The sequence below is a fragment of the Balaenoptera borealis genome, assembly GCF_965194805.1.
Source record: "Balaenoptera borealis genome assembly, chromosome: 20".
Classification (NCBI taxonomy): domain Eukaryota; kingdom Metazoa; phylum Chordata; class Mammalia; order Artiodactyla; family Balaenopteridae; genus Balaenoptera; species Balaenoptera borealis.
The window spans coordinates 4,762,689-4,790,188 of NC_138879.1; the positions used below are offsets into that span (position 1 = coordinate 4,762,689).

Consider the following 27,500-nt stretch of genomic DNA (forward strand, 5'->3'; position numbering starts at 1 on the left):
TGCTGAAGAAAGTTATTTGAAAGAACCAATTCCCAGCTATGGAACAAACCTAAATGTTCTACAATTATTGTAGAACCAAATCAATCTCAAGAAAGAAATCTGTGTCTCATTCTCAATGAGACATAAGCATGATTCATAGGAATGTAAGCTGATACAAACTTTCTGTAGGATAATGTGTCTCCGATTTTTAGCATTCATTGTAATAAGTAAACAAGGCAAAGATTTCAAAAAAAAAAAGGCAGTGACTGTTAACCACCAAAATGATCTCATTCACATTTGTTCTAGAAATAGTTTAATAATTATTAATACTTAAGAATATTTAATACTAAATGTGCCTCCAAACAGCATCAGAACTCAGTAAGTGGTGTTTAGATCTCAATATAAGACTGTGCTTGGTTGCAAAAAAAGATGGATAAAATCCTGTTTGCCCTAAAAAAAGAAAAAGAAATCGAAAAGTTCAAAAGTCAAAACAAGTTGTTGGAATTTGTTAGTTACTTAAGCTTAGATGTTCTTATCTGTAAAATGGGGACAATAATAGGGTTATTTTGAAGGTTAAATACGTGTAAAAGCCTCAATCCACTGCAAGGTTGATCAGCTTTAACACTATTGACATTTCAGGTCAGATAATTTTTTGTTGTAAGGGCCTGTCCTATGCATTGTAGGATGTTTAGCAGTATCCGGGCTTCTACGGGCTAGATGCCAGTAGCAACCCACCTACGTGCCACCACACCTCCATTGTCACAATCAAAAATGTCTCCAGACATTTCCAAATGTCCCCAAGAGGCCAAAATACCCCTGGTTGAGAACCGCTATTCTAGTGCTTGGCATATAGTAATTGTTCCATAAATATTAGATGTTATTATTTATTTATTTATTGGCTGTGCAGCATGTGGGATCCTAGTTCTCCCACCAGGGATCAAACCCGCACCCCCTGAGTGGAAGTGCAGCAACTTAAGCACTGGACTTCCAGGGAAGTCCCCAGATGTTATTTTTATTATCGTTAAAATTATTACTAACAGCAGCATCACCCTGCTATGATGACAGCTCCTTTCTCTCACTGAATTTTTTTAAATAGTGCTGCATTTCTGCATCCTTTCAATAGAAAGAGCTGAAAAAGGGCAAGGTCATTAATTTGACAGCAATCCAACAGGAAACCTACAATCCCCTGAGATGTCTCCTTTCCTGGAAGGAAAAAGGGCCGCCGTTTTGTTCAGCTCTAGAAATTAGGTACATTTCTCAGGCTCAGAGTTTGTGAGATGCTACAGATTCTTCCACTGGCATACATTTTCCAGCTGTAGGCACTACTGGTTTGGTTGGCTCCTGAAGCTGCTTTTGGAGATTTCCAAGAGTACCACCACCTGAGAAAGGAAGGAAAGAGATGCTCAGAAGGAGAACTCTTCGACAGGACTTACTCCCTTTGCTGTTTTTAGTGGTTTTTTGCTTGTTTGGGTTTACAAGTGTGTTCTTTTGCCCAAATTGTTCTTGCGTCTTCTAACAGTGTTTACTTTAGGTGTTTTGATACCACGCTGTTTTGAAGGTACTAATGTTTTTCATGGCATGTCTTGTGTTAAGTGTACAAACTGAGAAGTAAGTGCTGGTGACTGACAGTATTCCTCAAAGTCTTTAACAAAATAACTGCTAACAGTAGAGAAAAGTGAAAAGAGTTCTAGGGGTCTGGGAGTGGCAAGCTGAAAATATGAAATTCCTCTCCACCTGTTAGTTGTATCTTTAGAATATGTGCACATTTTACTTTCTACGCTAAAATGCTTTTTCACTTGTTTCAAAATGTGTAAGTGGACTCTCCATGTTGGGCCCTGTATATCCAGTGGCTTTTCCTACTCCCCTTTCGAAAGTATGCATGATGCACTTGCAAAGGAAAGATCACAACCTTGCAATCTGAAAGACCTACACAAAAATTTGTTTTAATAAAAAAAATGGTCAGCCTAGCAAGCACTCAGGTCCTACATTTGTTGCTTTTTTATCCTTCCCCTTCCTTACCACGAAGCCTGGCTCTTCCCATCATGATAAGTGAGTCTTTTTCTAGTTCCCATTCCCACCACCCACCACCATGCCAACTTCCTCACACTCTGTACATTCTGCACAAGCCTGGACATTTCCGCTTCCTGGAGGCCTGTCTCTCTGTGACCTTGAAGTTCTTCAAACGCAGTCTCGAAATCAAACCACCTATGAGGGTTTCCCTGAAGAATTATCCTCCGTGACAGCCTCTCCTCCGGTACATACCTTGTCCACACAAAGAAATGCTTTAAAAAAATTCACTTTAGGGACTTCCCTGGTGGTCCAGCGGTAAAGAGCCCACACGCGCTGGAGCCCGTGCACCACAACTAGACAGAGAAAACCCTCCCGCCACAACCAGAGGGAAGACTGATCACCGCAATGAAGAGCCCGCGTGTCGCAACAAAAGATCCCACATGCCTCAACGAAGATGCCATGTGCCGCAGCTAAGACCTGAGCCAGCCAAAAAAATAAATAAATAATAAATCTTTTTAAAAAATTCACTTTAGAGCCAAGCTTTCTTCCCTCTTATTTTAAATTTCTATAATTTTAAAATCTAAGGATGGCTAGAAACAAGTGATGTCTGTTTAAATTTGCATGTCACAGATCACATATTTCCTAAGAAATAACAGACTCCATAGTTATGTTTTTCAATAAAAATATAAACAGGAGCTATACTTATAATCTCTTCTAATGGCCTAATTATGATTTCCTTGAGGGTAAGAAATGTCTATTTTCCATTCTCTTTTCCTCTTAGTATTTAACTCAAAGGTTTGGACATTTCAGACCTTCAAAAAATATATGTTGAATGAACCTAAGAATGAATGAGTGATTGCATTTGTAAAATTCATTTCTGTGAGCTTTAGGTGATCTGCATACTTGGGCAAAGTACTCATGCTTAGGAGACCTTGTCGGTATCAGGCTTGTGCAGTCTGTTCGTTGTCTTGCAGTTATTGGCTAGTTCGAGGCATGGTCATCGAGTCTCCCTTGTGTATACTTGACCTCATCCGTGTCCTTCAAAGCCCCAAGCATAGAATTTTGCCTGTAGTAGTTACTTGAGAAATGTTATGGAATGAATGTCATTTGCAGCATAATACAGAGAGCATAAGCAAAAGAATTTGGAGAAAAGATAATCAGTTAAAGTAAATAACAGCCAACTTGTCCCCCACATATGTATAAGGTTAGATTAAATGTCCCTAGAGGGAGGGAAAACCATCTGATGAAGAATGATGGGCAAGTGTGAGGATCAGGGGACCAGGACCGAGACTGGCTCTGTAAACACTGTCTCCCTTCCTTACTTTCCACAGTGCTGGGTCGATGTCTTCTGGAGTAAGAACTGGGGTGTGATTTTTTTTTCTAGATGTTTGTGTTTTTATTAACTCCTGTCCTCCAGGCCAGGGGAAGGTCTGCCTATTATGAGGAGGCTATGGCCTTCTGGGTTGTTAAGAACTTAATTAAAAATCATAACTTGTGTTAATAATGAACGTGGCCTGCGGGTCACTTATAGATGCCATCAGTACTTTCAAAATGAAGACAAGCCAGCAGCCACCGCAATTAGAAGTGGCAGTGTCTGCTGAGGGCAGAGCGTGCTGGTTGATAGAAGAAATGGTGGGAACTAGGGTCATGATGCAGGCCTAGTGATCGATCGAAACTGGAATTATGACTTTGTCCAGACTTAGTCAAGTACCAAGGACTTTGAGCACTTTTGCAGCACTCACATCTAACTAGGAAGTTTGAAAGCAACCCTTAGAACTTGTATGCTGGACGTTACAGGAACAAGAGTTCACGTGAAATGTTGTGTCGTGGACCTTCTGGATGTACCCTTACTAGTCTCACGTAAGTTGCTTGTGACCTCTTGAAGTCCAGTGCGAATCAACCGGAGACCACACTTAACAGTCTATCTTCTGACCAGTTAAAGACACAAGTGGTCCTCCAGTCAACAGAGCCCATCCAGGTAGGACAGAAAGACACCAGCTTTGGAGTGGGGCATCTGTTACTCTACTTGATGAAAGAGCAGTAAGAATACATCACCTGTATCTGAACAGAGCTCAGTTACAAATATGTGATAAATGACCCTGAAAAATCTTCCGGTGGACCTCTCGACTTCGGATATGATCAATTTTTCCAGAAAGAGTGAAACAAAGCTGCAACTGGATAGACAAGTACTCAAGAGAAAAGTTCTTCTATTCATGAGATTTAGCGTAAAGAAAGATACGGCACAGGAGGTAGTCTAGGCTGATCTTTTCTGGTGGCTACGGTCAAGCTGGCACTTAACCTGGCATCTGTAAAGCAGGTCCAGTGATACCTACCACATGGTGTTGCTGTAATGGTCAAATGACATAATGTACTCAATGTGATGGGTCACGTATCTGGTGTACAGAAAGCATTTACAAATGCTTGACCCGACAAGACACCCAGCTTCAGACCTACACTCAGACACAACCTCCACTATTGGCTCTAATGAAACAGCGCTAACCAAGAGGGCCAGGCCTGCAGAAGGACAAGGGGAACATTCTTGCAAAGCCAGTCTCCAGCCCATGGAAGGTGATGAACTAAATCTTTGCCATGTGCGCCTAAGTGACGGGGGCAGGGACGCTCCCTGCAGGACTTTTAAATAACTGTGATTTGCCCGCGGCATATTTCCCGGGCCTGAAGTTGCTTCCTTTCCTTATAATAACTGTCCGCTAGGTAGCTTGTGGCCAGTGGGCCAAGAAACAGAAGGCAGTTGGTGTCAGCCTCCCGAGATGCCAAGTGGAGAAGTTTTTCTCAGGTTTCTGGGTGGGTTTTTAAGCCAACACCCTTGAAAGGAAGCAGAGCCTGCCTGCCACAGGCATCTGGGACACAAGGACCTACACAGTATTTTTGAAAAGTTCAGTATCGCTTGCCGACGATAAAGGGGCATTCACTGCGGGCACAGGCACTCCACAGAGTGGGTGGAGTCGGGGCTGCCAGGCGGTCCGAGGACCGAGTGTGCAGCCAGTTTTCCTTTTCCACCATCTCTAGAGTTGAGTATGTGCCAAGACGGTTGAAAGCTTTCGGAGACGCCCACAGACACAGATAGCGAGCCCCCCACTCCCCCAGCCCCTGTCTTTTCCGTGGGACTTAACAGCAGCTACCAGGGGCGTCATCACAGAGCGTTCTATTTTTTCCCTTGCCTGGTCTCCCACATTCTGTGACCACCTTGGAGCGTGCCAGGGAAAATACTGAGAGCCTAGGTAAACGAAGGGGAACCCAACATTCGCCAGTCTGGCCTTAAAATAGCCGGCGGAACGCCCCCAACCCGGCGGGTACACAGGCGGTGACTGTTAAGTAGTGTGTTCAGCGCGCCCGCCCGCCCGCCCGCCCCACCAGCTCACCCCAGTCCCCGTGAAAGCCTGTGTCAGAGAGCGGACAGAGAAGTAGGCTTTGCTGCCGCATCCCCTCGGCCCACGCCCACTCCCACCCCACGACTGCGGTGAATATTAATGAACACGAAGTGACCTGATCGATGCAAAGCAGCGCGCGCCCCTGGGCTGGGTGGGGACCTTAGTGAAAGGTACCTCTGCGGTGGGGTGGAGGCTTCGACAGAGCACTGGGGCCGAGCCAAGAGCATTCTTGGAGGAGAGTGGAAGCTTGGGGAGTTGTAGGACACTCCCCAGGGCTGGGCACCCCAGGCAGAAAGAAAAACGTCTCCATGCTGACCATTGGAGACCCTGGGCCATAGCTCTAGAACTTGCTGCTGGGTCGGAAGGCTGTGTATTCCTGATGGAGTGTGTGCAGTGTGGAGGGGGCCCACCAGGAAGAGATGTACGTAGAGAGCAAAAAGACGGAGAGAAGAATCTGGGGTGAGAAGGAAGAGTGTCTATTATACGCTGCATCAGCATAATATTTTCTAAGTGCTCTACGTGTTGTTGCCAGATTTAGCAAATAAAAAATGCAAGATACCAAGCTAACTTTGAACTTCAGATCAACAACAATTACATTTTTTAGGATAAGTATGTCCCCTGAAATGTTTGCATACACTTATATTTTTTAAAATTATTTTTTTATCGGAAATTTAACTAAATTTGAGTTTTAGATAAACACAGAGTAATTTTTGGTATAAATATGTCTCCCACAACATTTGAGACGTAATTATACCCAAAAAATTGGTGTTTACCTGGAACTCAAATGTAACTGTGTGTTCTGTGTTTTATCAGCAACACTATTGCCATCCAGGTCTTGCCCACTCAACCAGAATGAAAACCCTCAAGGGCAGAGACTGTTTCTGCCAGGTTCTCTCTGCAAAACCTAATGTTGCCCATTCCATATGCTACTTTGCCACAGAATGCAATACAGAAGGCATAATCACTGGGATAAGAGTGCACACTTTGCAGTCTGACTATCCTGCCTTCACCTATTATGAGTCACGTGATCTTGGGCAAGTAACTTAACCACTGTTTCCTGGATTTTCTCATCTTGCTAAATGGGAAAAAATGTTAGCTGCCTGCCTCAGAGAGTTGTTATAAGGAAACAGTACAGGTAAAGCATTTACTCTATCCTAGGCTCATGGAAAGTACTCAATAAATGTTAGCAATTGTTATCACTATTATTATTATTGGATACTTTATAAATAAGGGGGTGTGATAGAAAGAAACAAGCTCATGGCTGTTAGAGACCTCCCTGAGCTGACCACTGGGCTTCTTCCACCAGCTTTGTGACCTTGAGAGAGACTTCATCTTTTTGAGTGTCTTTTCCTTGGGGTTCCAAGCTTCCTTCCAATTCTAAAATCTCACAACTTAAATAGATTGAATGGCTGAGAACCAAATGGAATAAAAACCGTGTCAGTGGAGATGTGTAAGGGAGTTAAAGCGGAAGTGCCGTGGAGGATGTTTCAGTAGACAAATAAAAAAGGCTGCTCCAAAATGCAGGACTCCGGTCTTCTCCATGCTCTGATCGTATGAAGCCTGGGTTTTGGAGACTTAGACAAAACTGACGTGAGAGCAAAGTGTTTCTGCCTCAACTTGGATTTGCACCAAAAGGAGCCTAAGGAAGGCTAAGTGGGAGACTCTTCCCAGTTGGCAGCCAATTTGGTTGCAGTAAATAAATTCACGGCATCCTGGGGCCGACACATCAGAGAGGCCACAGTCCCCGCCATCCACGAAGACTTTTGGGACCTAGAGTTAGTCTCTGGTGATTTGCAACATTTCCAGATAATTTGAAATCTCACTAGTGACCTTTATAGCTATTTCTCACCACCTCTGGGAGATTATCATTTAGCCACAAAGAAAATATTTGTTCCTCTCATGTTATTCTGAGGAAAGAGTGTGGACACCAAGAAGCCAGGGATAGGCAGACACCCTCCCAGCAATGGTTTCCTCCCACGTGGCTCTTTCCTGTACCAGCTGATGGAAACAGATGAAGGACCAGAGGGTCCATCAGTAATTCTGCTAACAATGTGGACTCACTTCATGTTGGATTCAGAAGCCTTTGGGGAATGATGCAATAAAGACACAGTTCCCTACCCCAGAATATTCACAATACACCTGGAAGGCAAAATCATTCTTCAGTAAGGCAATGACTTAAGAGGCTGGGCATAACCACGTACAGGTGCAAATAAATATGAGGCACATGGAGTTCATTTGTGCTCCAGTGACAGAGAATGGGCCACATGGGCCTAACCAAGATGTGAGCTTTCAATGGGTACATGGAGACTTGGGGAAGAAGGCAAGAATCTTGCAAGAGTAAATAACGTTCTATGCAAAGATAGGAAGGTTTCGAGGACATGCCAGAAAATCAGCATGAAGGGGAGCCTAATTAAGGAGCTAGGTGGGTGATAGGTGAAGTCTCCACCAGATAGGCTGCGCTCTAGACTCATTAAATTAACCCACAAACCAGATTGCACCGAAATAATTGGATTTCTTAAAGTTTTTTACCTATTGTACTAGGATTTAAGAAGATTTGCAAAAACATTGAATGGTCCACCAATTTAAAAACACTTCCTCCACCAACCTGAAATTCCATGCACTGAATCATTTTGATTATACATTCCTAGGGGAGTATAAGTCAGTTCACTGTCTTTGGAAGGCAATTTGGCAATAGCTTGAGAAATTACAAATCACGTTCTCTTTAAGTAGTAAATTCAACTTTCAGGAGTTTATCCTGCAGGAATACTTGAACATGAGCCAGGTTATTTACTCTGGCATTGTTTATGAGATCAAAATATTGAAGCAACCTAAATGCCCAGCACAAGGGGACTAGTTAAATCTGTTATGCTATTAATATATTCACAGAATAAATGCAAATTAATAATGAATGTGGAAACTTTCAATACTGATATAGAAGAATCTCTAAAATGTATTGTTTTTAAAAAAGGCAAGGTACAGGAAAGCCTGTAAAATATGGTGCTACCTTGTTAAAAATTAAAGGGGCTTCAAGGAGGTGGAATATAACCCCCTACCCAGTGAGTATGGGTTGAATTTAATGCCATTATTCCAACAAGTCATAGTATAGAAGGGAGAAAGAGTTGAAACTGCAGGGTTGAGACTTAGCAAACACTACCTCAGCCAGGCGATCAGGTTCATACCATCGGTGGTAAGTCATGTGGATACTATGAACCTTTGATATGATGAGAAGAGCACTTCATCTCTTTGGTCATCCTCCCCAAAACCTGTAACCCTGGCAAACCATGAGAAAAATATTAGCCCAACACAAATTGAGGAATGTTCTACAAAATCTTTGACCAGCCCTCTTCAAAACTGTCAAGGTCATCAAAAGAATACAAGTCTGAGAAACTATCACAGACTAGAGGAAGCTGAGGAGACGCAACACTTAAAGACAAGGTGGTACCCTGGATGAGATCCCAGAGCAGAGAAGGGACAATAGGATGAAACTAGTAAAATCTGATTAGCTATGGTTTTAGTTATTGATAATGTACCAATGTTGGTTCCTTACCTGTGACAAATGTACCACAGGAATGTAAGATGTTAACAAGGGGAAACTGCGTGATGGCATTTATAGGAACTCTGTAATAACTTTGCAACTTTAAATTTTCTAAAATAAAACACATAAAAATTAAAAGGGAGTAGAGATTATACAATGGCTCACATGCACATAAAACATTTGTGGAAGAACCGGCCATAAACTGATAATTTCAGCTGCCTCCACAGAAGGATCTGAGTTATTGGAGGGGAAGGTTTCACTACATGCACTTTTATATTTTGAATTATGAATCATGCAAATTTATTACCATTTAAAAAATAATAAAATTTGCATTTTACAAAAATAAAATGGAATTTTTAATCCAAGTTGTTTCTAAAAGACACGTTAGTTTTGAGATACACTTTTTTAGTCACCCATCAAATCAGATTTCATAACCCATCAAATCATCCCCCAAGGACTTAATTAATTTGAATTAACTTCTCATATTAATAAGTTGGATGGTCCCAAATTACAGGTCTTCAAGGACATTGGTATCAGGTATATGCAGGTGTTGAGGGGAAAGAAAGCCTTCGGTAAAGCCTCGGGTAATTGCCTAAGAAGATTCTGAGCACGCATGGGACAAGATGAAGTTACCTGGTACCAAAGGGATGGAGGGAAATAGAGAAGATGGCCAGAGAGGGTGACTGGATGCCACAAAGACTAACTTTGCTGACATGAAACACACATGAGATCAGCTCTCCATCTGCTTCCCAATAGACTAGATCCTATATCATCCCAGTTCTAAAACGAGCCTTTCTCTGCTCTGACCCGTAAGCAAGAAAAATGTACTGAACTGTTGGACTTCTGAAGAGCGCTCCGGACCATATGAGAGCTGACTCTGGGGGCATTCCTTCCTGCCCTGACCCATCACCCTTCTGTTTCAGCTACTACTTGGCAAAAACCAACAGGGAGGTGACACTGAAGTGAATTCAAACTTGACTCCAGGAAGAAAAAACGAGCCCTTTGGGCAGAGCCACAAGCCCGAGAGAAAGGAAAGACACAGGATTAACAGGTCACTGAGCCGGCCAGCCGGGGGCCAGGATCCAGAAGGACACCCACCAAAAGAGGCAGGAAAATGGTTAACAACTCAAGGTGACAAATTAAGCCAGTGGCTCGGGGGCTCCAGTTTGGCTGATTGCGAAGTCAAAACAGAACTGTCGGAAACTGGAAGGTGCTGTCACTTCTACTGTATTTTTCCACACTTTTTTTTTTTTTTTAATTTGGAAATGTTCGTGGGGAGCTGGAAAACGCTGGCTGGAGAACTCCCGGGGTCTGAGTGGGGAGAAACTGTGTCCCTGCGTGGCTCTCAGTCTAATTCAGATCAGCAGCTCCCCAAGGACATCCACCGCCAGGGCAGCTAGGTTGCCTAGCCCTGCCACCGCCGCCCGCCCCGTGGAAACGTCCTCACCTCCTCTCGTGCTCACTGCCCTTTGACGCCAACAGTGTGTAACCCCTGCCAGACGCCACGAACAGCACCCTCCCCCCCCCAGCCCCCCCAGCCACCTCGCTGCTAAACAAGGAGCAAATGGAGAGGGGAGCGGCACCCCCAAAGTGGGCCGAGAGGCAGAGGAGAATTAAAATACTCTGTGCTTATCCCAGCTGATACGTAAGCAAGGACCCTGCTCCACAATGCTAACACGTGAACAGCCAGCCCGTGGAAATTCATGAAAAGCAAATGGTGAACGCAGGATGTTTGACATGATCTTGTGCCCCGTTTCGGGGAGAGTGTAGGAAATTAGCACACACTGTGACAGACGTCCTGGGAAGTTTACTTGCCCCTTGGATCTTAGGACCCTCGGCCTCTTATTCTGAACTTCTAGGCAGAAGTAGTTACTAAGCACTTACTTTCTAAGTATTCTCATCACGATTGAACATTTAAGTAACAGTTTCTACATCAGAGGGCATGTCCACATCAAAGATTAACCTTGTAGATTATTTTAACTCCTCATAGAACTGACAACTTGACATTAAGGATAAACATGCTTGTCACCCCCCTTATACACACACACACACACACACGCACACGTGCACACACGTGCACACACCTCCTTTCCTCTCCTCCAGCAAACCTTACACTTGCTTCTGAGGTCTCCCCAAAGGGCACGGGATCTGCTATCCCCAAAACAGCTGCTTTCCAAACGGCTCAGCCGGTGAAATGTTTCCCTATAATTTGGCCAAAGCCACATCGCCCAGGTCTCGGGTGCCTTCGTGATGGCTCGGGGCTAATGCCTGGTGGGTCATCCATTGCAGACCTTATGCACCCTGCCCCCTGACCTATCTCATGGAATAGTGCAGAAACACAATTCCTCTATTGTTCTCTGACGTGGGGATTGAGGAAAGGGGGTACATGCACGCACACAAAACTTCCCTCCAAAAGATTAGTGCGATTATTAGCCAACAGTGATGGCTATAAGCCAATCTGCTCTCAAATCCTCCTGAGCACCAGGTCGTCTCAAAGTCCCTTAAAGCCCCAAACACAAGACTATGTGTTCTTGTGCATTTTGCCATGACTGGGCCAGTGCTTAATGCCGCCCTCACCCACAAGGCTAATAAGCAGAGGAAAAAAGCAGTGAATAATGCATGTGTCTGAGCCCTGGGTCCCCATGCCCCTGTAAGTCTGTAAGAGGCAGATGTCCGGGGCCAGACATCACTGACAACTGCTTTGCCCAATGTCGTTTGGGCAAAATGCTTATTAGAACGCTGCTGTAGATTACAGTTTGTAGTTAATGTTCAATGATGTGCTTTCTCCCCTTGAACCTTTTTTTTTTTTTTTTGCCAGAGGGCACGTGGGATCTTAGTTCCCCGGCCAGGGATAAACCCGAGCCCCCTGCACTGGAAGTGCAGAGTCTTAACCACTGGACCGCCAGGGAAGTCCCCTCCCCCTTGCACCTTATATGAATAACAGTCATTGACCCCTGTGCTACCACTCTGCTGGCTGTTCTAGCCTCCCATCAGGAGTTATGGGTATGTCTTGGAAAGGAAATTAATTTGTTCCAAAACTTGGTACACACGTACTTATACTGCAGACATACTTCAAACCGTAATCTCCGAGAAAATGAGGTCTTTAACGTTAGCCTACCCAATATATTGATTATATAGGTGACGATGGGAGACCTACAAAGAAGGAAAGTTGGAGGATGGAAAGAGTGGTGATATATTTACCTAATACCAATTAACTGATTAACTGAATTTAAGTTACTGATAAATGAACTGAGACATTAAAAGAATTTGCCAAGTGAGTCCAGACTGCTAGTGCAATAACTCTGTGAATATTCTACCCAAGAGAGTACATATGTGTGTAAATAAATAGAGAGGTGACCCTTACCTGCAGTTCAGGGACGATTCAATCGTTCCTTTATTCTTCAAACAGTTAGTGATTCCCTACTACATTAGGCAGGTTTCTCTTAGAGCAGCCATGTTAAAAATCCTGTTATTTCCAGAGAAATCAGTACCATTTGGAAAACACAGTCCTGGGAAAGAAAGCCTCAAGGTTGAGCAAAGAAGAGGACATTTGCTATGCAATGGCAAATTGGGAAAGATTTCAAGCATCTGTGGTTCATTGTTGAGAAGACCTGCACATATCTATGAAATACATTTGTAAAGTATTAAGTATAACCCCGTTCCTACGAATTTATACCATGTCTTTGCAGCGTTCAGCCTCATTTCTCATGCAGCAGGCTATCAGAAAAGCCTCCACTGAAAGATCTAGAGCCTGCATCTAAATTACCAAGTCACAATAACTCAGTATTCTCCAGCATGATTGTTTTATACTCGTGCACACACCTGAACAGAACAAGCAGTATATCACTGTTTGTATATAACTTTTAGAGTGTGTGTTCTGATACACACCCATACACACACACACGGTCTTTCCCATATGGGAAGTCTAAGGCCTTAGTTAAACTCCAGAAAGCCTTCCTTTGTAATAATTGGAATACAGCTGAGATCCCAGATGAATCAGTTTCACAAAATGGAGGTTAAAAAGAATTAAGAATACTAAACGGGTCATTTGGAAAGTACCTAAAATCCTGAGGCTAAATGGATAAACATAAAAGAGCCTAATCTTATAGAATGTATACACTGAACCACTCTTCGGTACTGTTCACTAATGACAAGACAGATGCGAAGACACAGCTGCTAAAACAATTTTCTCCTTAGGGTGCCTGGAACTGAACACCTGATGCTATTACACTGTCCGTAAGCAAGACGGGCATTTTTGAGGCTTTGTTAAGCAAATATTTGAAACATGCCCACCACATTCAGTTGGGCCTGTCCGCACACAAACACAGCCACAAACCCGTCCAAACTTTATGCTCCTCTCTGAAAAACTGATATCATTTCGTTCTGTTTTATTACTAGATTATGTTCCCTGTGATGGTGATTGTGACGCAGGAAAAGGAGAACAAATAGCAGAGCAAAGAATAACTAGGCTCCACTGAGGCACAGAGTTACTTGTCAACCCAGAGGTCCGGCCTATAGGGGCCCAGCTCACCAGTACCTGCATGTGGATGAACTTTCCAGACAAGGGCACTCCCTGGGTACCAACTCATGGGAGGAAACTAGATCCACAGCTAGTGCCCGTTGCTCACTGGTGCCTGAGCTACATACCTTTGAAACCAGACAAGGCCAAGTGTTCCCATGTTCACTTCTGGTCAATCTTGCAAATTGAAAGCAGAGGAGAATTACAGAGGAGGTGAAAGTAGGAGGTAGAGGCCAGCCAGGACTCGGGGCAAGAAAGCTTGCTTGTCAGGAGGAGGATCCTTTATAGCTCTGTCCACACACCCCTTGCTGATTATCCCCCCAAATCAAAGGACCCCACCCTGCTCATTCGTACACATCAACGCAATTCCTTTGCAGAGTTTGGCCTGTTTCTCCTGCAGCAGGCAGACAGACAGGACTCAGCTGGGAGACTGCAATCACCACCAGTACCTAAACCATGGCAAAAGGAGGGAAATAAGAATCACCATCAAATCATCTGTCCAAGTAGAGGGAAAATGAGTCAGATTCGACTGACAAACAGCTTTTTAATCCAGGCAGCTTACTCACCTGGATCTGGCATGAGGATTGACAAAGTCAGGTCAAAATCCAAAATCCAAATGAGCAAAATCCAAGGGGATCTACTCTGCCATGCTTTCCTCTGTCCCTCCGTCCTCAGGTGTGGGTTAGCTGACCAAGGACACGGCCCCGATAAATTCAGCCAGGTTGTAGAAAGAGAGCCAGGGGCCCCTCCTAATCCTGCCTCTCCTCCTCAGTGTTGAGCTGAAAGCCCCGGCGGTGGTGTGCAGAATGCCTGCTCCCGACATTGAATGAGCCCACGGAAAACCTCGATCTGATCTTTTATAGTGCTTTGTTTATTACCTGTGTGCCCTTATTTCATAAGGGAACTGAGAGAGAGAGAGAGCTCGCAGGAATGATGAAGATGACTATTTGCAGCAATCCAAAGACAGCGTTTCTTAAGCTTCATTCATAGCAGCAAATGTGGCCAAACAACCTAGCAATTGTTCTCTCAAATGTCACCTTTCTGTATGGGCCACTGTGCCGATAAAACTCGGCTCTCTCATTTTTGTTTTTTTTTGTTTTTTTTTTTGCTCCCCTGATGTCCCCCCCCGACAAAATGGCTGTGTTATCCTCCAAATATCTCCACCGAAATTGAACCGACAAGAAAAGCTTTTCTTCTTCTCCCAGCCACCACCGCCCCCTCCCCGTCCGTTTTTTCTTTCTTCTTCACGCAGCTTGAACAATTTGGCTCTGTTCTGGGTGCATTCCTGCGGCCCATTCTCTTTCAGTCCCCTGTGCAGGACCGGGGACGGTGGACCTGGAGAACACAGGCACACATTCAGCCCCAGGACGGTGCTTGCAGGGGGTGGGCAGTGGGAGGGAGAAAAGTGAACCAAATATACCTAGGATGGTTGCACCGCCAACTTAATACCTGGGCAGAGAGACAAAGGCTCTTTAGAAAAAGCCCAGGCTGTGGGGTAACCCACTCCCCCTCCCTCCAGGAGTTCAAAAGATAACAGGAGTTGAAAATAAAGCCCTCACATAATTAAAGTTTTCCAAGTCATTTCAGGAGCTATTACAAACGATGACAGAGAACTCACTGCTGGTGCTTTTGGGTGAATAATCTCTTCTCAATATGTGATGAGAGCTTTTCTCTCTTTGCGTGTGTGTGTGTGTGCATGTGAGTGTATATACACACATACGAGCATCCATCCCTGAGTTAAATGACCAGAACCCTGTACCACCTCACATAAGCAAAGGTGTCACCACGGCTTGGAAAGTCCCTGATTTGAAGGGAATCTACAAAATGACGAAGCCTATATTATTCTTAACAAAGGGTAAGTTTGCACTTTATAATTTTTATTCGTGTGTTTCTGGATCCATTTCTGCTCAGGATCCAGAATTTGCACTTGCCCGTGGAAGAGGGTGGAAGTCTCAGGAATACGTTCTGAGGGTAAAGGAAGGGGGTAAGTGAAATCTAAACAAATCACAAGGAGTTTAGAGGACCCCTTCTCTAAATGGAGCAGGTTCCCTGCCCATGATAGTCAGACTTCAAAGGTCAACTTGGAGACAACGCCTCCCTGTCCTTAGCTCCGCGGCCTTACCCAAAGTTCTTCATTAAGAGAACGAATTTTTAGCCAGAGGTCTGGAGAGCAAAGCGAAAAAGCCGGCCTGGAACATAACTGGGAAATAGTGGGACAAATATGCCCTTGAACGTCAAACACGATTTTTCTATCTCGTAATTCAAAAACATTACTCAGCCATAAAAAAGAATGAAATAATGCCATTTGCAGCAACATGGATGGACCTAGAGATTATCATACTAAGTGAAGTAAGTCAAAGACAAATATCATATGATATCACTTATATGTGGAATCTAGAAAAGATGGTACAAATGAACCTATTTACAAAACAGAAACAGACTCACAGACATAGAAAACAAACTTATGGTTACCAAAAGGGAAAGGCATGGAGGGATAAATTAGGAGTTTGGGACTGACATATATACACTACTATATATAAAACAGATAATCAACCAGGACCTACTGTATAGCATAGGGAACTCTACTCAATATTCTATAATAACCTATACGGGAAAGGAATCTGAAAAAGAATGGATACATGTCTATGTGTAACTGAACCACTGTGCTGTACACCTGAAACTAACACAACATTGTAAGTCAATTATACCCCAATATAACATAAAAAATTAATTAAAAATTTTAAAAAAACACATACTTAGAAAATGGCTCTAAATCACGGCTCTGTTTATTTGCTTTTTCAAGAAGACTGTAAACTCCATGAGAACAGGGACCGTAGCACTGAATCCCCAGCATCTAGCACATATAAGCACTCAATAACTCTTTCTGAATGCTGAAAAATTCCAGATTCACAAGGAAGAGAAAACAAACATGCAGTCACATGCGGGAGCCAGCTTGTACCCACTCACGGGTGCTGATTGTTAAATCTACAAGAGTTTTACAAGTCGGTTGTTAAACACAGCCGCTATTAAAAGTTAAATTCTACAAACTTACAATTAAATAAATTATATCTTAACGAAAGGTAAATAAGCATATCACTTCCTTACTATTTTGTAATGTTTCACTATTGACCGTGCCCTTGACGTTATTTCTATCTCTGGTGTCCATATAGTGGAAATACTGTCTGATGGCTGATGACTGCATATCTCTCCCCAACTCTGTGTTCAATGATGTCACTTTTTTAGCTGAGTTAGCCATAGTGGGAACTTGAACACCATGAAAATCTAAAAATGCTACGAAACAGGGTTCGATTTATGGTTTTACAATTGTCTAGACTTGAGTGATGAAGAAAATGTTAATAATGCAGATTAAACATGAAAGTATATCACGTCTTTAGTTGTTCCCTTGTGAGTGGCCAACAAATATGCATCAAGGAAACATTCTTCCAGGATTCAAAAACCATTCTCTGATCCCGTGAAGAAATCACATCATCGACAAGGAAGTGAGGTTCCAATGAACGTCTTCCTTCTTTCATCTTATTCCTTAACAAAAATGAAAATATCAGCCAGTGCTCATGTTGGAATTATACTCCTTCGTCAACTGCAAATGTCAGTGAAATGTTTTTCAAGAGTCAATTAGCTATATGAAATTTACGATGAAGGGTATTGCATATTCTATAATTATTTGCAAATCATATGCTACACCTTTATATCAGTAAGATTTATAATCAGCATATGTGTGTATAAACATGAATACATTTTCTTCAGAGAGTTGGTGGTTAAATAGTTACCAGCACGTGACTATCCAATAGCATAACTACATGTAAGGAAAGGGGGTAATTTTAATGACTTAAAGGATGATAATTAAATAGAAGTATATGAATATGTGTGCATCTTTGCATATATGTCACTTAGCTTTGGTTTAGTGGAGGTGGATCACAAAACAGTAAAAGAAAACTATTGCTAGAAAAATGACACAGTACGAGCTATTTCTACCTGCCCTACTCTTTCACTGAGGCCACCAAGAACAAAGGTCATCAAAGGACAGGCAAAGGAGGCAAGAGCCCACTCTTAATATTTTCATACCTCTGGGTAGTGTTTTATAGTTTCCAAAAGGACTTTTGCACAAACTATATCATGGGAGCCTCATAAGGGCTTTGTGAAAAAAGCAAGACAGAGAGTATTCTCACCTAACAGATGAGCTTATCAAGGCTCCAAAGGCTTATGTAGTTCGCCTACTGTCACATGACTGTGGGTGGCTAAGATGAGACTAAAACACAGGTCTTCTGATGCCCAGCCTAGTGTTTCTCAAGGGGAGATCAAAATACCCACTTTGGATTAGCTCTTCTACAAAGCTACATCACTCTTGAACGTGAGTTTAAATGAGGAGGCAGTGCAGTGGGAAAGGAAGGCACTTGGGAATCTGAAAATCCTGCTGTCAGCTCAACCATGCTTCCTAACTGTATTTCCTTGGGCAAGGAACCTAGATGTCAGAGTCCGGGTTTGGATCTCTAGGCCCACATACAGCCCCTGCTCCCCAGGTAGGCAGCCATCTGGCCAGAGAACCAAACTGAGCAGACAGATAGCTGCAGAGTCCAGGTCCTACAGCTGCATTCATTAGAGCCCTGGTTTTCACACATTCTATTTTTTAGAATCACAGAAGCTTTTTAAAATTTTTTTCAAGCAAAATCCTATCTGAAATAGCAAAGTATAATTCAGACCAAAAGGCACCTTTCTGTGGGGATAGTGGGAGGGGGATGGCTATTTATGGTTATAACAGCTGTCTGCTCACGGGGACCCTTAAAGCATCAAAAAGGAACCCTAGTCTCCTTGAAGAGCTTTTAAAAAAAAATCCACATTAACAATTAATGAGGGCAGTGTTTGTGTCTGTGTATGTGTGTCTCTGTGTGAGTGCTGGGTGTGTGTGTGTGTGTGTGTGTGTGTTTGTGTGTGTGTGTATTGGCAGGGGCAGAGGATTCCATACTCCTCCCTGTAGGTCTCCTGAAGCTTAGCTAGATACCTTGAAATCTCCTGCCACTGGCAACAAAAGGCCAAAATGAAAAAGTGAGGGCCTCTCAGTAGAACTAGGTAGAAAAAAGTAAAAAAGTAAAACTCCAATCACACACGATACTATAGAAGAGCAAAGCAGGTGAATCTATAATCATGATAATGGCTAAGAGTGCTTGTTAAGTGCCAGGCACTGCTCTGAACACTTCAAATGTATTATCATTTAAAATGTTTTACAGCATCCCTTTGAGACAAGTGCTCTCGTCATCACGGCTTTGTAGATGGAGACATTCATGCTTTGAGCAGCTAACATTCTCAAGCTTTCACTGCTTATAAGCAGTGGAGCTGAGATCAAGGCTGGCTTCCGGGCATGCAACCTGTGCAGTCGCCCAGCGGGGACTCCAAGGGCCCCTGCTTGGGGTTTAATGCTCTGCAGATGCTGTCTTAAAATTCTTAATAATTTTATCTTTGAATCTGTGTTTTGTAAGTCAAGTCGGATGGAGCATTTCCTGGAGGCTGGGGGCCTCTGCTCGCGTGTGGTCTAGCCTCCTGATGCCTGTTGGCCTCCTGGGATGGCTTCTCAGCCACCTGCTTCCCACCTCTGATGCGCCACGGCCTCCTTGTCCTCCCCTTTGCCAGCCCTGCCCCTGACCACCGCCCACCACGTGGGGCGCGCCTGGGTCCTGCAGACAAGGAAAAGTACCCGTATGGCACAAGCACTCAGAGAGGCAGAGGCAGGTACACAAGGAAAGCTGAACCATTCCCATCTAGGGGGAAGGAGGGGGTCTTCTTGGACTCCCCCGGTCCAGATCCTAATCACGTCCTGGAAAGGAGGATTGCGTGTCCATGGCGGGTCTGGGCTGTGGGCCTGTGACTTCCCTTCCCCTGGCCAAGACCTTGCATTTTCATTTCGCGGTTGGCCCCATGCGCTATGCAGCTGGCCCTGCTAAGATTCAAACCCAAGACATGGAGCTGTTGATCACGGTGCAGATGTCTCCCTCTTCTATCCATGAGGGTCAGCATCTGTTTCTTATCCCCTCAGCTGTTCGCCTGGCATTAACAGCCTCCTCCTTTGCCAGCACCCTTGTACGGAAAAAGGGGAATGTGTGTGACTGGCAACCAAAAGGCCCTGGGTTTGCCCTCTGCTCATCCCATAGGATGAGGGACTTCCCATTCTCCTGCAGAAATCTATGCCCACATGTATCCTCTGAAGAGCTCCTGAAGGTTCCATTGACCATTATTTCAAGACCACTAACGAGGATAAAGTTTCCCCCAGAGGATGTAGGGCAAGGTTCCCCGGGCTTATGAAATAGCCTATAATGTTGAGAGTTACTCCAGTGAAAGAAAAAGCATAGGCAAGGAGTCAGCAGCAGTTCTTAGAGGTACCCCTTCCCCCTCCACCAGCAGCCCGGCTTCCTAGAATCATGAGAGATGTGCTAATCTTCCCTTGGGATGACCAGCATTTAAATTCCCAAAGGGCAGGAGCTCTGCCTGTCTGCCTTGCCGCTGGCACAGGACAGGGCCTTGCGGATTGGAGATGCTTCGTAAGTATCTAGGGAATCAATCCTGCTGGGTGGATCTAATCCAGGTGCAAAGATCCTGTGGATTAACTCTGTCTCTGGCATTTGTATCCTCTTTAGCACTCGATTTTTGGAATTAGGACTGAGGAGGAAAATCCCCATCCTCTCTCAGCCCATACTTTCTTCCCCTTGTATCAGTCTCTGCAGTAACCAATAGCCAGCAGGCCGGGGCCCCTTGGATCCTTAACAAGGCCAAACAGGTGTGAGAGATTAGCTCCCTGGACGGAGCCTCTGTCCAACAAAACAATGTCAAATTCCCCCCCTAATAAAGTCCAGAGCTGTAAGCAATTCCCCTTGTTATTAAGCAGGAAAGAAAACACAGCCCGGCTCCTTCCCAATTAGCTCAGAGGACCCTCCGAAGAGCCGAATTTAAACCAGAGACCTGCCATGATCTGGCTTCCAGTGCAGACAGGGCCTGCCTTCCCCAGCAAATGGAAACTCACTGGCCCAGGTTCCCAGCCATCTTGGCACGAGGGTGCAGACAGCCCCCCCAAGCCCCCACCCCAATATCATGGGCTGTCTCTGCCTCTGATTCAAACCATCTTTGCAACTCCCTGCCAGATCCCTTACTTTGATTTTCCATATGGAGGTTTGGTCTCCTTTGCCAGGTTAGTGTTTATAGGGATGGGCTTTTTGACAGTTTCGCTGTCAGTGAAAGAGGGGATGGGATCCCTCCCCTGAACATGAATCACTTTCTTGTCATCCAAAAAAGGGGAAAAGATCAACATCCTGGAGCAATAACAACAAAATAGAAACCCCAGACGTATCTAGCAACGGGGGTGTCTCGTCTTTCCTTCTCTTCCTCCATTCCCCGCTGCAAACTAATAGGTCGTGGAGTGGAAGACAGACAGACAGACTCCAAGGTGCTTCCAAAGGTGGTCCACAGCTCTGTTCCTTCGTGTTTACACATGGGGCTAGAGAAACTCAAGGCACTAAGGTCATCCGACCCTGTCCCCAGCCCCATCGGAGGCAGTGGTTGGAGGGAAGCTCTTTCCGTCTTGAGCATCGTAACTGAATAGGGGAGGTTTAAACAGGTTTCATAATAAGCCTTGAGTTAAGAGTATGATTGCCAGGTACTGTCCTAAGGCTTTAAAGCATTACTTCATTTCATTCTCACAAGAACCTTACGAATGTCCCTCATTTTAAGGTAACCGAGTGTTGAAAAAGTTGTTTGTCCAAAGTACATGTCTAGCCGCTGGTAGGACTAGCAAATGAACCAGAGTCCAAATCCAGAACTGCCGTCAACTTGAGTGCTGTTTGCCGAATATTCCTAATCCCTCCTCAGCTCCCCCTTCTGGGCACCAGGTGGGATTACATTTCCTGAGCTCTGAGGTCGGACGGGGCCTCATGACCAGCCCTGGCCAATGAGTTGTGAAAATAGATAATGTGGATCACTTCCAGGCTGAGCCCATGTGCATCTCCCCAGAATGCACTGTATCCTCTGCCACCCTCCCTGGCAATGTTCCAGAAAGTTCTGTCAGCCTGGGTCCCACAATAAGGGTACGAAGACAAGGGAGCAGCTTCTGGTGATAGATATGTAGTATGAATAAGAAATAAACGTTAATTGTTTTAATCCATTAAGGTTTGGGGATTATTACCATGAAAGCAAGGAAGGTGGTTCGCTTTGGAGGGGGAGAAGGAACAGGATGTGGGAAGGGATTTCTGGGGTGCCTGTCTAAGCTCCATTTCCTAACTTGAGTGCTGGTTAGAAGGATGTTAGCTTTATAATAATATGATAAATATTTGTCTCCTGTGGGTCTCTGTATCAGTGTTTTTATTTTACACTACAAGGTTAAAAAATATCTGAGGCTTGTTTGTTACCACATCCTAACAGCCCTGACTGATACAATGCAGCCAGCCCTGACTGAATCACCATCATGGTCCCTGTTATAAAGTGCTTTCTTATGTCTCAATGGTCCCCCTTCTGCTTAGATGTCAAGAAATTTCTATCTTATGAAATGAGAACTGAAACCTTTGTTGTTTTTTTTGTTTTGTTTTTTCTGGTAAGTCAACGTTTTTCAATGAAAAGGACAAAGTTAGAAACATAAAATTAAACATGGAATGGATTAGCTGGGGCAGAAAGCCTTTTAAGTTCTCATCTATAATTTCCTTAGGGATTATGGCTGCGTTCCAAAAGGCAAGACATTACTGGCTCTGAAATAGAGAACGTGAAATGTGGACGTCACCCGAAGCTGCTCTCTGGCTCCACTTTTCTCTGCTCTAGCGCCCTCAACATGGCCTGTGTGGTTACTTTAATCTCTAGAGCATGGTATTCTCATTAAATGTACACATACAGGGAGGCAAATGAAATAGCTTCATGGGGCATTTAGGGAGGAGGGTTCATCCAAGGGAGAGGAAGGTCCGTTTGGTCTGTCCCTGTTGGCAAATGCCTGGGAGATATTCAGAGGACTCTTCTCACTCACGTAGAGCTAAACCAGGGTACAAGGGCAGAGGGAAACTTTCATGCCTTTCCCCTGCATGACCCTAGCTCAAGCAGTGAAGGCAGGCTCTTGCAACATCTCGGAATTTGGAAGGCAGGGAGTCACTACACATTGTGCCAAAGCAACTCCCCACACCCCAACCCATGTAAGCCATAGAGAAGCAGGATGCATTCTTCTGGAAGGTCACTGTGGTGTTCTGTAATCCACCCCCTTCTATGCATTTCTCCCACCCCTCCCTGCTGGAATTTAAAGCCATCACTGCATGGGCAAATGACAAGAACTACCAGCTTAAAAAAATAAAGAGTCCTTTTTAAATTGTGTCTTTGTTTTGTTTCATTTATTTAGTCACTTATCTACTAATGTGCAAAAGCTCTCTGCGGGTTCAGCTGTACTTTAGAACTCTTGCCCACTTGAAAGCCAATCCCCAAACCAAACCTCAGATTCTTCCCACCCACCTGCAGGCAAACTGCTGGGTTTTCACTCCAGATTCAACCCTTCGAGGGCCCTCTGTCAGCACTCAGAGGCTGTTGACCAACAACTGTTTCCCAAGCTCGGCTTTTGCTGATCTAACCTCATTAAGCCAATGCAAGAAGTCAATGAGATTGATTTATCCCTTATAATAAAACCAGGCTATTACTCACTCGGGCAACCTGGCACATGATCTGGTCCCTTCTGTAAGAGGTAGCAAACCAGCAACATAATAAACCGCCTGCTATGTGGGGAGAGATAAATTGCCAATCTATGGTTGTCACACCATAAATGAATTTTCATTACAGTCTGGGGCAACGCTAAACTTCAAGGTCCTATAATTATAATCCATTGATTTTTTATTGTCACCTGCTAAAAACAAACGCATAGAACATGATTACTTTAACACCAAGGTCCAGTTGGGTGTGGGCCCTCCCGCTGTAAATTACAGGTGGCAGCAGATAGATGCATGAGGTAAGGCAGTTATGCCCTCCCTCCCTCCCCCATACCCGGAAACGTGCCTGAGAGAAACCCACACCAGGGATGAATCATTCACAAAGGGATCAAAACTGGCCACCTTTGCCAGGCACAAGAGTCTGAACTTTCTCTCTCATCGCACTTCTCTCTTTCTACCTTTTATGTTAGTTATTTGCAAGATATTACAACATACAGGTAAAGAGTGCAGACCCAGTAAGCAAAATTGTTGTTTTTGAATGCTGACTCCCTCTTATTCTTAGTTGTATGACCTTGAGCAACTGTGCTTCAGTTTCCTGCTCTGCTAAATGGGAATGGTAGTAAGAGTTACCACCTACCTCACAGTGTTATTATGAGGACCAAGTAAGTTAATTCATGCCAAGCAATTAGAAGGATACCCTAAACAAATACCATATGCTAACACATATATATGGAATCTAAAAAAAAATTCTGAAGAACCTAGGGGCAGGACAGGAATAAAGACGCAGACGTAGAGAATGGACTTGAGCACACGGGGAGGGGGAAGGGTAAACTGGGACAAAGTGAGAGAGTGGCATGGACATATACACACTAACAAATGTAAAATAGATAGCTAGTGGGAAGCAGCCACTTAACACAGGGAGATCAGCTCGGTGCTTTGTGATCACCTAGAGGGGTGGGATAGGGAGGGTGGGAGGGAGACGCAAGAGGGAGGAGATATGGGGATATATGTATATGTATAGCTGATTCACTTTGTTATAAAGCAGAAACTAACACACCATTGTAAAGCAATTCTACTCCAATAAAGATGTTAAAAAAAAAAGAAGGATACCTGCACAGAGAAAGAATTCAATGCATGTCACATATTATTATTACCACACAAATGAAAGGGTGGCCGTCATTCTTTGCCTTTTAGACTATAAGTTATTTGTTAGTAGAACACTTGTTTTAGACATCTTTTTATATATTTAGATATTTAGACTGAACTGGTTAAAGGCAAATCGTGGACTTTAGCCATCATTACACCCCATGGACCCAGCGATGGGTCTGGTACATAGTGTTTAATTACAATGCATATGATGCCTGGCACGTTATAAGTATCACAAATTCTTACTGAGCAGACGAATGTTCAAAAATGACTTTTATTCACTTTTCCTTTAAGTGGTCATGTGCTCTGTTTCATAGATTGTGTTGATGAACAAGCAGAGACTTAGGGAGGAGTGTTCTCCCTGATCAGGAGGCAGGGAAGGACAAGATGTGGAATTGAGAGGAGAAGAAATCTCCTGTTCACGTAAAAAGAGACTATATCCCCCCACCCCCCGCCCCAGTTATGTATCTATTGTTGCATGTTTTTGACTCTGGAGACCACAATTAAGAGGGGCCCCAGCAAACCACTGTGTTTTAAGGGAGGTGATGAGGATGTTGAAGATTCTGGAACACACGTGGTATGCGGTAAACTAAGTGCCTTAGAAGAGGGGGCTCCTGGAGAAGCAGGAGAACTATGCTCAGGCTGCTGCGGAATCGGGAACCGTGTTCTCCGTCACCTTCCGGATGCAACGGTCGCTGTGTTCTGTGATCCTGCTTCCAAACATGTCTTTTTTTTTTTTTTTTTTTAATTTATTTTTGGCTGTGTTGGGTCTTCGTTTCTGTGCGAGGGCTTTCTCCAGTTGCGGCAAGCGGGGGCCACTCTTCATCGCGGTGCGCGGGCCTCTCACTGTCGCAGCCTCTCTTGTTGCGGAGCACAGGCTCCAGATGCGCAGGCTCAGTAGTTGTGGCCCACGGGCCCAGTTGCTCCGCGGCATGTGGGATCTTCCCAGACCAGGGCTCGAACCCGTGTCCCCTGCATTGGCAGGCAGATTCTCAACCACTGCGCCACCAGGGAAGCCCCACATTTCTTTTTTTTAATGGAAGTATAGTTGATTCACAATGTTGTGTTAGTTTCAGGTGTAGAGCAAAGCGATTCAGTTATGTATTGTATATTATATTCTTTTTAGATATTTATTATATATATTCTTCTTCACATTCTTTTCCAATGTAGATTATTACAAGATATTGAATACAGTTCCCTGTGCCTCCACATATTTCTTGAATTCAGCACTGCCTCGGCCCCAGATTCCAGGTTCTCCTGGTTGTCATCCTGCTAATGCCGGTACATTCCTCACTTTTACAGCTCCTCTCCTCAGCAGCCTAAAGTTCAGACCTCTCGGCACGGCACTCAAGGTCCACATCAACCTCACTCCAGCCCACCTTTCCAGAGTTATCCATTCCTTTGCACCCCTGCTCTGTTTCAGGTGTGCTCTGCAGTGGATGATTCTAGTTTGGGGAAGGGCGATTATGTTTTCCTTCCTCCCCAGTGGAGTCTTCTGCCACTTTTTCAGGTTAATGAAATCTGACCCAATCTCTCAAGGCTCATTTCTGAGGTCACATCACCTGCAAAGTCTTCTCCCACCTTCCCTAGCAGAACTAAGCACTCTACCACCTGTGTCCCCCCAGGAACTTTGTGCGTTGTACTCTGTAACCATGTCCATCGCTCCAGTCTGAACCCCTTAAAGACAAATCCTGGGATTTACCCAGCCTGACATCCCATGAGCGTAGCAGCATGCCTGGCACATAATAGGTACTGAACAAGGAAGGGATAAATGAAAATTGGAGGTAATTTCCCATTTAGTGAGAGAGAGATGCTTTAATTATGAGAATAAGCCCCCAAACAAGCTATGCTAGATGGGTACAGAGACCTATGATTCCCATACAAGGATGCTGTAGAAGAGATTTCCATATGAAGGAGAAGGTTGAACCAGAGGGCCTTTAGGAAATTTATCCATTTAGACTTGAGAATCAAGGACACTATGGAATTTGCAACTTCAGCGCCAGACCTTCAGCCACTTCACTGGAAAGAGACATACGGAAGTCTTGGTCCTGGGACTTTGCTATCCCACAGGTGCTTCTCTAGGAAGTGGATGCTTTTCGCCTGTGGGAAATGAAATAAATATGAAAGTTTTAAACTCTAGAGCAAAAAAGAAGGATTGTCTAGCCATGCTTATAACCTGGAATGTCTAAGACCTTTCTCCAAAGAGATCCAAAGCAATGAGCTTGCTTCTTATGTATATATTTTTTTAAAATGCCTTTATACCCTGTGTTCTCATAACCAAAAGAGGTAGAAAACAGGAGGGGGGCAAAACATGGCCTTCCAGATGTGTCAGAGTTGTGATAAGTCATGTTTAAACTTTACCCAAAGTGAAATAAAGTGTCAACAGAAACTGCTGCCCAAACTCTCTGATCAGATCAGGCAAACAACCAATAGAAAAAAATCAATCAAATGTGAAAGGTGGCTTAAAGGAGTGAGAACGCTTAACTCTGTGATTCCCATAGGAGCCAGGTCCATTTAACACGTTTTCTGCCAGCTGCTGCGTCTCCTCGTAGCCAAGAAATAGCCAGAAGTACACCAGAGGCTGTTGTTTTGTGAGCTGGCTTGGTCATGAGCAGAGTAAGAACTCAGCAGCACTGGCTGAGGATGCAAGAAGGATGCTGGGAACAGTGGGCTCAAGACAGTTGGAGCAAATCAGCCCCAGGGCCAAGGCTTTGGGAAGGGAGGTGACCAAAACTCCAAAGAGGAATAGAAAATTTGACCTCGAGCTGGAATACAGTACAGACTCAAGGAGATTGATTGGTTCTTGTGGGTGGGACAGAGGAACCAAAGTTTCTAAATTGATGTGACAGAATGACAGCAATGTGTTTCCATGTGGCCCATCCAGTTGGAAACAGACTGCATTTCCCCAGGGGTAAGGGATCAGCAGGGACCAGACAGGGTCTCCAGGCCCCAGAGAAGTGGGCTAATGTTTAGGACAGGGTTTCCATTGCAAGGAGGAAAGTAAAGTGTAAGCCAGGAATTGGGGGAGCAAAGGTCCAATAAATATGGTGACATAAAATGGGTTTGGTGGGCAGGAAGGTGTTTGGGTGACACCACCCACGATGAACCTGATTCTAGACCCCCAGAGCAGGTGGGACTCCTGACGTACACCCAGGCTCATGAAGATTGGCTCAGGAACCTCCGGTGGTTTGGGTTGGATAAAGCTAGAAGTGGGCAAGGATTTGACATGGCAGCCAGCTCACAAACCTCTGCAC

The 27,500-nt window shown here is 44.3% G+C and overlaps 1 long non-coding RNA gene across 7 annotated transcripts in view; it reads right to left on the bottom strand.

Moving 5' to 3' along the window:
* Positions 1 to 27,500, bottom strand: part of LOC309617955 — an 81,745-nt gene that overhangs the window by 5,857 nt on the left and 48,388 nt on the right. For 2 of the 7 annotated variants that reach the window (XR_014238217.1, XR_014238218.1), the window contains 3 exons: positions 14,311 to 26,346; positions 2,107 to 2,241; positions 1,160 to 1,358 (listed from right to left, as the gene is read on the bottom strand). This is a non-coding gene — a long non-coding RNA (uncharacterized lncRNA). The other 5 variants (XR_014238223.1, XR_014238220.1, XR_014238222.1 and 2 more) reach the window with 5 other exon arrangements.